The sequence below is a fragment of the Aphelocoma coerulescens genome, chromosome 1 (assembly GCF_041296385.1).
Source record: "Aphelocoma coerulescens isolate FSJ_1873_10779 chromosome 1, UR_Acoe_1.0, whole genome shotgun sequence".
Taxonomy (NCBI): Eukaryota; Metazoa; Chordata; class Aves; order Passeriformes; family Corvidae; genus Aphelocoma; species Aphelocoma coerulescens.
In genome coordinates, this window is record NC_091013.1 from 116,706,684 (window position 1) to 116,723,961 (window position 17,278).

The window sequence follows — 17,278 nt, forward strand, 5'->3', positions numbered from 1 at the left end:
TATTAGGACATAGTTACACAGGGGAACTAAGTTTCTTTTTTCCTCAAGTACTTGATTTATTTTGGGTACTGCACTTTGTCTTGTAGTTGCATTATGGCCATTTGTGGCAGGTTTTATGTTCTGCTTTGCAAACTCGATAGCTCATTTTGCAATAAACCACTGGATGTTTCCATGATAGACAAGAAGCAACTTGTATGTTACTCTCCCATTTACTTCAGTCAGATCAAACCCATTCAATTAGTGGTTATGTTAATGTAAATTAGAAAATAGCATATTTTTGTACTTGAAAATGATCATGTCAATAAAATGACTAAATCCCAGGAAAAAAAAATGCTGAGATGAGATGATGCTATTTGATGACTGAGAAAATTAGGCAGTTGCAAATAGTGTTTGAGATTTTCTAATGTACTGTATATGAGATTAATAACACATTTACAGATTGAAAGCCAAGTTATTACATGGACAGAGATTGTCAAGATATAACTAATATTGAATTTTGCTTTATCTTTCTCGGACTTATAGGTAAACCAAACGCAAAAAGGTTAATGAAGTACTTTTGCTTGGTACCTCTCTTCCTGTATTTTGTATACCGTGAATATATTTTTAAAATTTGAAATTAATTCTTCCTTCAAGCACAAACCTTTTGGAATTGCTTTCAAGTCTTCCTGACTTGAAAAGGTGACACAGAGTACTCTAAATAGCACAGGCTGATCACTAACAATTAATTTGGTAAATACATTTGAAGCATCATGAAGGAGGTGTTTTCTGGGGGGGGGGGAAAAATCCCTGTGGATGTCTATTGCACCCTATTAAGCCCTCAGTGGTGATGGTTGGTTCATGTTGGATGCCTGTCATGCCTGTTTTGTTGGATAATTTTTGTTGTTATTGAATGGACAGAGATTTTTTGTTGATGTCTGGATGCAAGATCATGGATTGCTGGTATCCCTGTTTGTTTTATCTTGTATTCTTTTTTGTACTGGAAGAAGTGAGGGTGAATCAAAGAGTTCACTTATGATACAAGGTACTGAATATTTTCTGTAAAGTCCTTCTGAAAATGCTAAGGAAAAGTACATGAATTGTGGATTGGTGTGGATGCTTACCCTGTGGATGGTTACCCTGCGTAGCTGTTGGAGCACTGGGAATTTTGAGCTCAATTAAACTGAAGGAAAAATAAAATTATCATTTTCAATAACAGAGACTTATCAAGACAATGCACTTATAGTTTGACAACAGCAGGGAGTGATGGAAGTGATGCCCTGCTTGCATCCAAAGACAAAAAATAAAAGAGAGTCAGCACATGAACCCCAAAATTTGAGTACTTATAGAAATGTATTTCTTAAAAACATTGTAGGGTACAGAAATTATTCCCTCTGTCCCTTTGGTGTTGTTTTCCTTGGGGCTGGATGCTGGCACAGCTGGCAGAAGGAACCAAGTGCATAGCAGAGCACTGGATGTTTCCAGTCTACTTTAGACTTTTTTTTTCTCCCCAGTATCCATCTTTGGCTTGAGAGAGTAAGGATTGCAAAGACTGATGAAAGATAATGATGATGAAAGATAAAAGCATGTTTTCATATGTACATAATTATTTACAACTTAATACTAAAAAGTGCTGTAAATATAAAAATGCTTATACATCCAAGAAAATCTTAATATATTCTTCTCTTTCCTTGAATTTTCTTTGCATTATCAAATAGCTGCATATTTTCTACTTGCTTTTGATCAATTTTGCCAAAACAAAATTAATATAAAGAAATCCTTTGAATTCAAAAAGATCTGACAGAGGCTTAGTCTTTCAGATGCTGAATTTTTAATCTATTAATTCTAACACGAAAAGGAATCAAGGAAGACTTTCATTATAAACCCAGAAGCTTGTTTTGGTCTTTCTTTCCTTTCTGGTATTATACCAGCGAATGTTTTTTTTCTTTGACAAATGTTTTCTAAGATAATGTTACTTATAACACCCTGCTGCCAGTTCTGCTGCCTATATTTTTTATAGGACAAAGGAGAGATAAGGATGTTTTAGAGCAAACAAATTTGGCCCTAGCAATTCATTCTAAATTCTGAACCTGCTCCATGATGAGTGTTTTTAAAGCTGTCATTGTGGCCTAGTCTTGGTGTACTCCTGTGAGTTTTGGTTTTTTTTGTGTTTTGGTAGAGTAATGCCTTTTTTTTCTTTGTTTTTTGGTTGGGAATGATTTATGTGACGAGATTATTCATTCTGAAAATTCACCTGAGCTCAGATTGCACAGTATTTGAATTTGGAACTGACACTGCATGTATTTCTCGATAAGAGGAATTTTACAACTTTAAAAATTTGTTAGCCTTTATGGTACGGGTGTAAAAAGTAGAGGCAATTTTAATTATTTCTCCCTATTCACAGCTGAAAAAAACCCCAGAATTTTCAGTTATTTTCTATGCATGGGGTTTTTTTAAAATAAAATCTGCATTATTTATAAAGGCAAAACAATATCCTGTGTTGGGCTTTGGTTGTCCATCTTCTGTTTTGAGATCAAGGTTCCCCGACCTGTTTGAAGAAAATTCAGTGTTGTACTGCACAATAGCACAGGCCTGATGTGTTGCTTTCAGTTGAGGACCTGTTATTTGTTCTTACAAGATCCTTTTTTATGAATAAGACTTCTGGAATTTGTAAAATGTCATTCACTGAAACTGGGTCTGTGGTGGCTGTTGGAATACCTGAATCCTGGAGACTTTCTGACACTGTTTGCCTGAGTTGCTCTGTCAGCAGGTTAAACTTGAACACACATTTGTCTTGGGCTCAGCCCTGTTGGTTTTGGGTATGCAGAAAATACTGTAACGTACTTTTAGGGTCTGTGAGTTTTAGACAGTGATGAATTTCTGAACTCCTTGGGAGCTGTGGGTTTATCCCTGGTCATGCCAGGGATGGATAATTCTCAAAAACAGGTGTAGGTATTAAACAGCATGGAAGAAACAGCCTAAAAAGGTGGAATGGAGCAAGGTTTCATAGGAAGCCTGGGGTGTCCCAGTCAGGTTCTTGGCAGCAGAGCAGATCCACCTTCTGTGACAGGAAAGGTGGAGAAAAGTCTCCTCCCTCAGACAAATCTTTGGCCATACTGGAAGTTGTTGGGAGCAGAGCTTTAAAATTAGTGGTGGGGTACAAGATTAACCAGCACTTAGAATGGAGTATGAAGTTTGGGTTTTTTTCTTCCACTTCACAAAAGACTGGTACAGACAGAGTTCATTGAGTAGGGATTGTGTTGGGTCAGGTAGGTAGATGGAGGGGAAGATGCTGTATGACAAAAGGAGTTTCTTTTTGGCAGACACTGTGGAGGATGAGGGAAAGAATTGGGTAAAACCAGAAATAAGAATGTTTTACAACACTGACTTAAGTAATATTTCATGGGTTAGGTGAATACCAATGAGAAGTGAAAATGAGTGACACCCAACACCACATTACATTCCTTAGTGTGAATTCCTGTGGGTATCTGTGGAGGTGCTTGCTTCCTATTTACAAATAGCTACAGAGTCCTGCCTTCAAAAAAAACCCCAAAACATAAAACAACAACAACAAACTAAAACAAAAACCCACCAGGTATTGCAATGACAAAAAGGCTGTCACATGGATTTATGCTCTGGATTTTTGCATTATTCATGTAGGACCAAGGCGTGAAAAAGGAACATATATGACTAACTGCAAACAGAGCAACAACAAGCAGCTGATAACTATTAGCACTGATAATTTAGAGTTGTTTAATAGGTACTTCACAATTCTGTTACTTATTAAAAAAGGAGTTTAGAGTACACCTAGCAAATGTCAAATTAGTAATACTACAATGGGACGTATAAAACTTCAGACTTCGTTCATTCTCCAAATTGAAGTCAGATAATGCTTATAGTCTGGAGAGTGACTAAATGTTTAAAGCAGGTTATTTTATAGAGCTTTGGAAGTCCCATGGAGTGTCCAGTCATTCTGTGTATGAAATTCAGCTGTTTCTGAACTGAAATATTGCATTTAATTGTGGACTGTTAATCTGGCACCTGATTCATAGAGATTACATGAACTCCTAATAAGGTCAGTGCAAACGCCATGAGTGACTTAAAATTTACTTTGAAGGCTTTAGCAACACTCAGCCAATGTCTTCAAGGGGCATTCAGATGCAATACATAATTAAAAACAGGAGCAAAAGAATGCAAGATTTTCTCTTGGGAGTGGATTCTTCCAAACTCCTGCTTTTGAGCTTAATTCTTAATATTTAGGCACTTAAAGGACTTTTGGTCTTTTGAACTTAATTGCTAATTGATATTTCTGTGAAAAATTTAGTGTTTCACAGCCTTATAAGCTATGATGCTTCTAAATTTAATCAAATATTTTGTCATGTTCTTAGAGAAACTCGGAGTGTTTTCCCAAAGTTTCAAGTCAATGTTGACCTTCTACAGCCTGGATTTAGTAAAGGGTCTTGAAAGTAAATAAACACAGCACAAGTAATATTAATGTTAATATCTTGGTGTACTATCAAGGAATACTTTAGGATTTTCCAAATACCTTTTAGTATTCTTCCCCTTCCCACAGCAGCCTGCCATCCCTTTCCCTGCTAAAAAAAAGCTTCAGGCATAATTTATTTCCCTCTGTATTAGAGCTAGATTTGAAAAAACAAATCAGCAAAAGAGAACCAGATCAAAAGGTAGATACATCTGAAAATTAACAAGGGCATAGTTCTTCTGCACCTGTAGCCTTCTAAAAGCACAAACATGTTTTTACTTAAGCTTTGCCTTTTAGCACTATAGTTACTGATACAAAAGTAAAACAAAATGGGTCAATACACTGATTTTTACAAGCCAGATTTATTCTGCATTTTCATATACCTAATATTAGCTAGTAACAAAACAAAAATAAAGTTATTTGAAGCATTACTATACAAAGTCCCATAAAATCTGTAGTAGTCACTTTCCCTGCTTGGGTAGGAGGATTATTTGTTCTATTAAACTATGCTTTAGTTGTGGAGATAAGACTTTAAAATTAACTTTTAAATTTCAGTTTCGTGTTTTTCCCATGCTCTGCTTGTTATTGTGACTAATTATTTTGTTATAAACCCATAATTTTTATTGAAGCTTCAAAGTGCTTCATGAGTTGGAAGGCATTGCAAAGAGCAGTTCCCCCAGAGGCAATGTTAATACTAAATGCACAGTGTGAGAAGCACTGGAATGAAACCAGAAATTTAAACAGTCTGAAGATCCCTGCTCCAAAAGAATCCAAGGATCAATGGCAGTCATTGATGGGATTCATGGGTATTGACCCAATCCCTGGGTATTTTAGTGCTGTTTTATGACAGCCATATGTCTTTACAGATGTTCACAGTTTAACATGAATATTTTCAGTTTAGTATTTATCTTGCTTGTGAATGTCAGAGGATGAAATAGTTTTATATGAAACAGGAAGCAGAGCAAAAGATGGATGAACAGGAAAAAAAATATAAAAAGTAAGTTTTGGTCTCCTAAGTTCAAAAAAACCCCATTTTTTGTAGCTTCATTAGAGATTATAAAAATAATCTGGAAGAACAATGGAAATAAATGCATCTGAGAGATCTGAGGCTGCAATGATGGCATTGAATATCTATTTCTCTGCATGCCAATGGTACATGCAGATATATTATTTATCTCAGCATGCTGCAACATTTGGTTTTCTGATCAATAAAGTACTTTGCAAACATAAAGTTCAATCTTCAGGAATGCTGAAGTTTTTCACTTAAATATCTTAGTTCTAAACCAGGTGTTTGTGGTCTCTATGATTAAAACAAGAGATGGGACAGCATTAGTGTCCTGACCTAATATAACCTTTCTCATAGTATGTGATGAGTAAATTCATAGAGAAACTTAATAGATTTTTTTTTTCAGTCTGGTGTCTATCACATCCTGCAGTTAGAAATAAAGGGGAAAATTGTATCTGTGACATGAAGAGAATGTAGTAGTGAAAATGTTGAGGAGGATAATATTGACATTGAGTTGGGTCTGGTGTCACAGTGAAACTTGGGTGCCTTTCAGGCATTGCCCAGTGTCACATATAGGTGATGCTTATCTTAGCTCCCGATGGCATTGCTTGAAATGAAGTTTTGGAGGTGTTGAATCAGAATGGCTGGATTTGTATAACTGATCTGGCTTGACAAGGAGTGTTAATTTCCAGAATAAAACTCAGATTCTTAAATACAGGGTGGGTTTTTTCTTTGAATGTGCCTAAAACTGAACCTCATGGGTCATTTCTGATGGTGAAAGAGGAGTTTTCTCTCCATACTCTTTCAGTAATTAACAAGAGTGGCACCTGATGATCTTAGCAGTAGATCTTTGCTGCACTTCATGCACTTTGCCCTGGGAGCCTGAAGGGGACAACAATTGATTTCACAGGCAGTTAGGTAACTGCTGTTTCCTAGGTTAAGGGGATTTATTCAGTGTACATGAAAGGATAAATGATTTCTCTTAGGAATGAGCAGGTTTTTAATAGTTTGAGGACTGAACGTATTAGTGCTTCTGGTTAATTCCCAGCTGAGGAGTATGTTCCAGTCACTGCCTAAATATATTGCTTTCTGCTTAATTTTTCACTTCACATTTTATACTTCACACTCCTAATCTTGAAGATATTTCATGACCTTAGTCCTGCTGAGCTAAACTTTCATTTCCGCCACATGTCATCTCGTGCCATGTATTTAATAGATAGTCATTTATTAATCATCTCCAAATGCAAATTGAAGATGTCAGATGCTGGAGCCCCTGTCATCTATTCCCTAGGGCTTGAGATTCTCTGTCCAGGGTATTGGATCAGCAGTTCAATGGAAGAGTTGAAATACCAGATGAACACACAACCAGTGTCAGGTGTTTCAGGCAGCTTGGCACAACTGTGAAGTCTCTTCTGTTGCTGGTTTGTTTTTTTTCCTTCCCCTCTTTATACAATGCCTTGTGATTCTCATCATGAAAGGTACTTTCTAAATGTATGTTGAATAGCTAAATACAGAACTAATTTGTAAAACATCTTGATAATATTTTAAACGTGAATTAGGTTATTACCTTGATTGCATTTGACTAATGTGCCAGCTCATTAGGAAGCTGGCATACATAAAGCAAGCATATTATGGTAAAGAATGAATGAGATTTTACTCACATCTTTTAGAAACACATCATGTGCAAGAAGAAGAAAGAACACAGTCAGAATCAAAGCATGAAGTTATTGTAAAATAGTTCTCTTCTGTAATTCAGTTTCTGAAATATAGATTGAAAAAACCCCAAACATTCTGATTCAATAAAATATCTCCAAAGCCTTCCTCTTTTCTTTTGCACTTCTAACACACCTCTTAAAAAAAGGTAACAAAACTTGGGGTTTTTATTACTATGACAAAGATACCCAGCAGTATGACTTTATTGATGTCAAGTGCCAAGTTTAATTATTAAATAGCAGATGTAATGGGTGACAGGATGATTGGGGATTTAAAAAGAAAAATGGAGAACCCTGGAGAAACCAGCAGAGGGTTTTGAAGTACCCAAGTAAAAAGAAAAGGAACTCTGCCAATTTTTCTTCTTAGTATTTTAAAAATGGCTCTTTTGTGGACATATGTATAAGGGCCAGGGGGAAATGAAAGGAAGCCGAAGATGGCTGACTAACAAAGACACAATAGATATTCATAAATATGTCCTTAAGTGATGATATCTTGTAGTCTTCAGTCCTCCAACTTCCTTTGGACAGTAGACGAGTTCTCTTAGTGCCATGAGACTGTTCTACTGTAGCCCCATTTGACAGAAGAGAGTAATTTTATTCTTCTCCAGGTAACTTCATTAAGAAAAAGTTGATGGTACCTGCACATGCAGCACACAGAAGGTTTGTACCAGAGTTGAACAAGTAAATGGGAAAGGGCTGTTTTTTGTCTACCTTCTTTTTCTTTTGGCTGCTGCAAAGAGAGGAGAAGGGCTGAAGTGTTTTATGACTGACTTGATGCTATAGCTGGAAATGCCTGGTTTCACTTTTTGTGCCTTTCAAAATTTATTATCTTCTCATGCAACAGAAAAGAGTAGGAGGATCATGGCTTGAAGACATTAGGAATGGCATGAAGATGGCATATGGTGGTGGTCTCCCTGGTAGCAGTGCCCATCTGCCAAGTGTTCCATTAATCCATGAGTATTCCTGTTACGCCTCCATGACAGGAAGGTGTAGTTTTATGTAACAGAGAATTCAGATGGTTTGCATGTGGCTTTTTGATGAATGTATCTTCATTTTTACAGTGCAGATCTACATAGCCTCACCTACCCTTAGTTAATGTGATGTTGCTCCATTTATGTTGAACATGTGGGTTTAGCTCAGGTCTGACGAATTGAGAAATGCATGAAAATACGTTCGTTTCTCTCAAAGTTGTTCATTTCTGTCAATGTTGTTCTTGCAGAGGGTGGTATTGCTGGTAGGAGAGGTACAATCTAATGAGTTTAATACTGCATTGCTAAGTATTTAATCATGTCATGCTCTGCTGCTCATCCTTAGTTAATATATGTCACAAACTAATGAAAGTGTCAAGGTTAAAAATGTAGCAGGAGTACATCACACAGAATCATCTCTAGTTCTGGAAATAAGTTCATTTTCTTTTCTGTAGTTTTTTCTCCTCTCCTTCCACCCTTACCTCCCTTTATTGCCCACCTTTTTCATGTTCTGAGCAAAGTGTTTGTGGAGTTTCTTTCTTCCCCTTATATGATGTTTTTTGACTCTTGCTTTATTAGATGAGAAAATCAAGGTTTTCTCCAAAAGTTTTCTCACTGGGCTACACACCACCTGATCCTCATTTGGTGAAAGAGGGAAAGCTGTAAGTGTTCTCCACATAACTTTGTTAGGAAACCCCTGATACCTGTAGGCGTCCTTGTAGAAATCGTATTAGGAAGTGTGGTTGAATTCCTGAACAAAACCCAATATAAATCGTATGTGACAAAAATAAGGACCTGATCTGAAGACAGGTATTTTTGACTCCTCCAAGCTTTGGAATTGATAGTGTTCAGTATCCTCACCAGACTGAACAGGACCTAGGTAACCCAAGGGTTGGCAGCTATGAGAAAGGTGGATTGAAACGGAGTTAAAAGTTGATGTTATTTTTAAAATTTTAAGTTGTGCTAATTAAACTAGAGTCTAAAAAGACAAAAAAAAACCCCTGAAAGGTTATTTCTTTTCACATTTTTTAAATTCATTGCTAATCTTGAATTGTCATGATCACAATAATTTGATTTTTTTTTCCTGACTTAATTTCAAGTATTTCTGGTATGCTGAAGAAGTTAATTATTTAAGATAATCTTTGCTTCTGTTCTCCTGTATTTATAGTGGTTTGTAACATTTTCTATACATTGAACTTTTTAATATCCACTCAGTGAGTGTAGCAGTAAGAACACTATGAAGTATGAAAGGCCTGGATGCTGTCAAGATCCTTATCAAGCCTTTAAATTATCTGATGTAGTGTTGGATCCTCCATGGCTTCGTTATTTTCACCCCAACATTAAATGAAGGAAAAACAATTACTGCCAGTGTACAAGTCCTCCCTATCCTGTGTCACATCAAAGAGCTCTCTTGATGAAATAAAGTTAACTCCTCCTCACAGTTCTGTATTTTTCATGCCACAATTTCTAACTGTTCATTAATTTTTTTTCCATTATTTTTCTTGCACATGAGATATTTATGGCTGGTAAAAGTTTCATTGCTAAGCTGGCAAATTCACTGCTTGGATTCTGGTATGGAGTATTAACATCCTGTCATTTTTACAATATGATTTTTGAGTGATATGAGACTTTATATGTTCTTAAATTGGCTAAAGTCAGGTCTTTACTGTAGAAACAAGCACAAGAAAGGTAGCTTTGTCACAGGAAAATAATTTGGAAGTTTTTGGTGCCCACAAATGTTGGATCTGGGTAAGGATTATCATCATTACCCAAACCTTTCCCTTATTTGAGGGGACTCTTGTGTCAGATGACATAGTTCATCTTTTACAAGTCACTGGGCATTGCAGGACTCCTTCCTTGCTGTTCAGGTAGTCTTTGGGAAAGGTTGAAGACTTTTGTGAGCAATGCCCTGACCATTCCTGCACCAAGCTGTGAGGGCACTGGGTATGGAACCTTTAGTGACATAAAGGTGGCATTTTGAGGAGGAATTTGAGGTGTAGTTGTCACTTGTGTCTTTCTTACTAGGTTCATGATGGAGCTATGGAGTGTATCAGCCTCCAGGAGCATCAGCCAAGCACACTCCCTGTGAAGAACAGGGAGTGTTGTTTTTGTCCTGTTTTAGTCAATGGAAAACTTAAGAACTACAGGAACATGAGGAAAATGTTTTGTACCTTCCTCTTGGTATGTTGCACTGTGCACTGATAATTTTGTTTTCCTGCCAGTGTTGTCATTTTTGTCTGTCTTCAGATTTTGCTGTGTTCCAAATTCTGCTCTGAAATATAGGGAATTAAAGAAATATCATTTATCCCTAAGGAAAAAAAATTAACTGGGGAGGGGAAAGTGACTTGTGAGCTGTGGTTGCATGATAGTTGCAATGTGTGCATCACCCAAGCACGTGATGGTGCAGCTTTGATCTTTTGGTACATTTTTGGTAAGTGAAACTCCAGACTTGCATTCAATTTGTTGTGAAACAAGAGAGTGTGACAAAAAAGCAGTGCTGCCTAGCAAAGATTAATCATGTGTAAATGTTTCAAATACTGGAAAGGATAACTAGGTGCATATGTTCCTGATTTCAGTCTGGAACGATTTCCCCCCTGTACAATTAGCTGAACCAAAAAAAAGAAGAGAAGTTGATAATGGAGGTGCCAGCTCGCTGAAATGTGGAGCTTCAGTTGCAGTCTCTATAAACAGCAAGTGAAGTGTGAAGGATTAGTTGGAACCCCAACAGACACTGATTATGAAGAGGTGTCAGAAATGAAGCACTGAGTGAAATGGTTGAGAAAGATTTATCTGAAACATTTTTGCTGCTCTGATATGATTTTTAGAACAACTTAGAAGGTGTGCCTGTTATATTCTGGATTTTTTTCTCCAGCCTCTCATGTGTGTCTGTGTTCTCCTCTTGCTTTCTCATGCTGTTCCTGGGCAAGAGGGCTGCCATGTGGGCAGTGTTATCCTCGTGGAATTCAGCACCAAAAAGAAGCAGCAGTGCCTTAGCAGGCAGGGTGGGACACAGCTCTGGGCCACTTGTATCCAGCTAGGAGGTGACAGGGATCAGTGCAAAGCCCAGACTATTTGGGAAGTTTTACGTAAGGCTGGCATTGTGCTGGAACACATGCACACAGGAAAGGGGATGTTCTTTGGAACAGTGTGGTTTATTTCAGCAAATATCACCTTTCATCTTTTTCTGCAGTTTTTGGGGAACAAAAACTTTACATAAACAGTCAGTGTGACATGAGAAAGTGTATGTATATGTAAGGTGTGCTCTGAATAAATGGTTTGGAGAATAAATGCTATAAATGCTGTTCTAAATACTGAATTACATGGAACAAGAGTTTGAGATTTTTATTTTTTAAAAAGGGTGATAAATTTTGATGGCTGTATATTAAGATATTCTTTCTACTTTGTATTAAAAATGTGTGAATTTTGTATCTTCTGTAATGCAAGAAAGCCAGAGGTACTTGGTATATGTCTTTTGAAATGAAAATGAGCAACATTACTTTGAATGGTAGCAAGGATTTTAGATTTAGATTTATACATATATATGTTTTATTCTTTTGTTCTTTTTTTCTGGTATCTCTAGTATTCTAATGTCATCAGATAAACTGTTGTCTGCATCTAATGGTAAGATAGTCCATAACAGAGCTGATCAATGGTTTCCAAATGTGTTACTTATCAAGTTTTAAAATTTCAGATGCCTGTTTTGAAGTTTTCTTAAGATTCGTTTGGCTTTTATGGCTCTTGTTTCACCATCTTTCTGCTTGACCAGTCACTGTTTGCACCTGAAAAAGGAGCTTCCTTTTCTCTCTTGGGAAAGAACATGGAAAAAAACCTGGAAGACAGAACATGAGGGAAAAATGAGTAATTCTGGTTGAATTAAAAATTATTCCACAACTTCTGAAGCTATTAGCACAAGATGTATGTCTAGGTATTGTGTATTATTTCTAAGTTAACTGAAATACTTGCTGTTTGCTTTAATTGTTACTTTGTTTGCTGCCCAGCTCCAAATTGGTTTTGCAGTAGCTGCTCAAAGACTCTACAAAAGTTTTCCCTTAAATCTGAGCTGAAAGTTAAATAAAATTTATGTTGGAAGGGGTAAGACCTATTGTATATTCCAGAAACAATCTGATCAGTAAGAAGAGGTGTAAGAATTTGAAGGAATCACGGGGCCTGAGAACAATTTCAGAAACTTTCTCTGGAACCTTTCAAGACCCTCAAACTTTGTCATAGCCCTTATCTTTAGGTGACTTTTACCTACTTTCTCTGTATTTGTGCTAAAGCTCCTTAGGGTGAAGTTTGTCTTCTGCCATGTCCATGCACAGAGCCCAGCACTGAAGTGCTTCCCCCTGTGCATTGCCAACAGTTTCTGGAATAGTTACAAATCTGTGGGGTCTTTTGATCCACTTCAGAGTGTTTCAGAACTGCCCACAAACCACTGGGACTGCAGAAAGATCTTGGAAAAGAAAACCCTTGAGTGAGTGCAGCATTTTAACTTGTGAACAATTTGGCTTTTCAGTTTTTAATGTGCTTTTTTAAACTGAAGTTCGTGAACCGAGAAATATATTTTAATCACATTTCTTCTTACTTTGTTAAAACCTCCTGTTAAGTCTATTTGCATTTCTGAGTAAGTCATAGAAGGATTAGATGCTATTTTCTTACTGTGCCTGAACTCTGTATTGTGTGTTTGAAGTAGGAGTGTGACAAATGCTTGAAATTGAAAGTTCCTCTGAAAAGGAATTACTGGGGTTTTTTTAAAAAGCCTTTTCTTTCTGCATGCTCGGGAGATCTCCTACTCCTTTATAACAGTCGATTATATTTATATCTGTAAATGGCAACAGCTGTGTCATCCTATTACAGTCCTGCCGGAGAAACTGTGTCTCCACCAAGGTAAGGTTTGTGGTGTTTGAGAAAATGTCAGCTATAGAAAATGTTTCAGTAGGCAAATGTCAGTGAGATATTAAAATGGTCTTGGAGGACAGAACAAGAGCCTAATATTTGCCAGTTTTGAAAGTCACACTGAACTCAAGAAGGTATTGCATTTCTTTTTCTTCATCCTCACCTCAAATTTGCTTACTGTTAGTGAATTTTAATTCCTTTTTGTAGAGATGGATGTATTTTTCCTGTAAGAACACACAGTTGAGTAGCTGGTAGTAGATTTCCTTTTCACATAAGGAAACTGTCTTTGACCAAGCTGATACCTCATTTTAGGTTTTTTCCTTTTTGAAATATTGAAAGGATTATTTATTCCATGTGTGGCTTGCTGAACCTGTGTTTTTAGCTAAGTGCAGGGAATTTAAATCGTGTGAAGCTACCACAGTACTAAATAAGGACCAACAACACATTTATCCCCCCCCCCCCCATTCCTGTCCTCTTATGAGGAACAATTAAAGTTCCTCAATCATTAGCTAATTAATGGATATAACAGCGTAATGTTAGTCCCTTAAGGATTCTATGATGAAGCATTTTGGTTAGCTTGATCACTGTTACAGCATTGACTGTGGTAGGGTTTTGAGGTTCAGTTCAATTTTAACAGACAAATATTACTTTTTTCTCTTCTCTCTCCATCCTCAGACCTCCTTTATTGTGGTTGCACAGCAATGAGTGCTTTGGACTCAATTTTTGGGAAAATGCCATTATCCTCCTGTTGGTTTTTTTGGTTTGTTCCACACCCCTTTCCCCTGCAATCCCTTAGGTCAAACTGAAGGAGAAAAAGGCAGCAGCATATGTTCCTTAATGTCATCCCCACCTCTTGCAACTCCAGATTTCAGTCTAGAGGTGTAAATAGGGACTGAGATGAACTGGCTGATTTTCAAGTTCATAGGAATCTTCAATGTGTTAGTTTAATTTAGTGCAAACTTCAGGGTTTAGATTTCCTTCAAGATAGACCTCAAGGGGAAAAAGATTTTCAAAACCACTGAATCTGATGCTCCTTACTTGATTTAATTGAAAAAAACCCAGATGTTTTAGATAATTTTTTGTGCATCTTCAAAGTGTGGTTATAAAGTAGGAATCTTTCGTAAAAAGCTCAGCTCTGAAATAGTTCAGCCACTGCAAGCTGGATGTGCCACTTAAGTCAGATCATCAAGCAGTTGTCTTTCTTCATTTCCTCATTTTTTCCTCTTTGTTTCATCATAACCTGTACTGAGTGAACCATGTGCTTCAGATATCTTCTAGAAGCCTGCAAAGGTCAGGAAACAACTTTTGTTGGCTGCTTTGATCTCTTGGAGATTTTTTCAGCTCCTTTAAAACTCTGCGGAAGGTTCAGATCTCCAGATGACCTCCAGAGTGAAGTGCTGCATTTGCACTATTGTCACATTTTGTCTGATTTCTTTGCTTGGGACTCAGTTTTTCTGCAGGTTGTGGTCATCTGTGCAACTTCTTGATTTTATCTTGCAAAATGAAGGGGAGGGTACGGGGTATTCTCTTAATCTCTCCCACATTAATCTGTGATGTCTGATTTTTCTTAATTTACTTTTTGTGTGTCCCTCAATATCAAGCATTCAGTGAGGTTTTTAGAGGATTTTAGTGCACACAAGTTGTGCTTGGGTTGATGTTCTCAGGTAAATAACTACAAGGAGCAGCTCACCCTCAGTGAGCTGGAGGGGAAATTCTAGACCTGGGTACTTCAGCAGGTTGTCAATACACCAAGCCTCAAATTTATAAAACAGAGATGTGACAGCAATTTATGGCAATTATTTTGCCTTTTGAATTTACCTCAGCTTAGTAACATAATTGTAAATATCTGGCATAAATTATTTAAGGAAAAAATTAACATTTAGTGGAAAGTGCTTAGGAAACTGAGCAAAGAAGACATAAATGAAACTGGAAGATGGTCTCTCCACCACCTGCCTGCTCTAATGAAGCTCTATTAAGATAAACAATTTTCATACTGTAATTGCTAAATATCCATGTTAATGGTGCTAATAATACAATTTAAATGGCTTTGAAGGAAAATGAGTGCCTATCCAGCAGAGTTCTAATGGCACCTCAAGCAAAGGAAAAAAAACATAAAATACATAGATTGAGCTTCAAAATAAATCTTGAGTGAATATTGCTTTTAATGATAGGGTAAGAGATTTATTGATCAAGAAATTTTATATAGTTCCTGCATTTATTAAAAATAATAATAAAATAGAACAGAGCGATACAATCACTTTTGTAAAACCAGGTATCAGATCTCTGTAGACTCTCTCAAAGATTCACTCTCAGAATCTGTTCTCTGCCATTCAGGCTGGCCCTGATGTAGAAAAACCCCTTTATTTCAAGTTATAAAACTGTTGGACAATGGAATATGCTGCAAACTGCAGAGTATGCAAGCTCTTGAGTGACTTCACAGAAACCAGGACTCTTTCAAAAGGCACTATAAAGCAATACATGAATATATGTTATCTGCTGGCCTATGGTTTACTCAACACTAGGTTTGGCCTGAATAAAGTTGATGCACTCTCAACGTGTTCTCAATATCTCTTGAGCTGTGCAGGTTTAAGATGATCATGCATAGCCTGCATTTTAATTCTCATTTTAATTTGCCCTGGTTAATGGGAGTGATAATGAACCTTTCTGTATGTATGGATAGCGTTGTATCATCTATTTCTTCAGACAAGAGAGGTGATTGAGTGTTACAAGATGGGATTGCAGCAGTCTGGGCTCAGCAGTGCTCACAGTGCAGCACACCTGCATGCCTCTGACAAAACCTCCACGTGCAGAGGGGAAATTTCTTTTTCAAGATGATTGTACACAAAGTCCAACACTTGGATTGCATAGATGATGTTAATCAACACCTGTATGCTGTAAAATGGTGCATCTGTAATGTGACATGCATTTAATAAATGTGTGCATAGATCATTTTATTTAAATAACAAAGTGGTGATGAAAAATAATATTATCCCTTTTAACATAACTTACAAGTTATCTAATGTCCAGTGATAGAAATGTCTTCACGTAAATCAGCAAAAATATTTTCTGCTCTTGTTACTCTTTTCCATTTCTTCTGTTTTCATCTGTATTTATTATTTTAAATACAAATTGCCCCCCTCCCCTCAATTGCATCATCATTGATTGATGTTTTATATTTTATTTCAATTGGAAAATGTCAAATCAGGCTCACTTTATTCAAAATGCTGCTTTTTTTTACACAGAAACATGTCAAATACGCTGCATAAAGCCTTTCTATAGCAGCTTCTTTTGTAGTGTATTCTGGGTCTTCATTCTCCTTTAATGTGATGAATACTTAGTTGAAAGGAAAGTTTATCTTCTCAAATCTGAGAAATCCAAGCTAATCCAAGAAAATTGTCAATGTGGAAAAGTTGTTTGTCAGAATTAATTTTGAATTGCAGTGCTAAACATCTTTACAGCTCTTGTATATGACCTAAGACATTAAAAAAAGAGCAAAACACTTAAGTAGTTACTATTTTAAAAGGTGGCAATAAACCAAGGTACCATTATTCAGAGTTTTATTACATTGGAGAATATATGAGAACACATTTTCTGGTGGAAAAGATTTTCTTTTTAAAATTCTAGTAGCTGAAACATTGAACTGATGGGAAAAAATAGCTTATTTGTCTGCAGTGTCTAAATGAACTGTGTGGAAAATCTATTTTGACTAAACAAAAAACAGATGGTAAATAATGTGATTGCATTAAGGTGACTGTGGTAGTAGTCACCACATAAAAATGAGCCATGTGCTGCGTTTTTCTGAATTCTTTGTGCTGTAGTCTGGGGAGAAGAAATACCCCATGGGAATGGGAGTGAGTCTTCTAGCATTGCTCTTATCACCTTTCCAAAAACTGGGCTTATTGTGAAGCTATGTGTAAAGGAGAGAGTGCAATAAGTCATAACAGGTGATGATTATTTAGAGAAAACATCACCCTCATTTCATTTGGAAATTCTTAATAAATATTTAAAATGAAAATGTTATTGAGTTACACAAATGCAAGAGGTCTATTATGCTAATACTAAATTGAGTTTTTTAAAGATTCTTTTGTACCTTGCTGGCAGCACTTGACACAGTTTTAAGCTACCTTTAACACTCTGCTGCTTGGTTATTGGTCCCACCCCATTTTGAAGGCAGACATTCACATACATTTGCAAACGGCTTTGATAGAACACAGAGCAAAACATTTTGACATAGCACAAC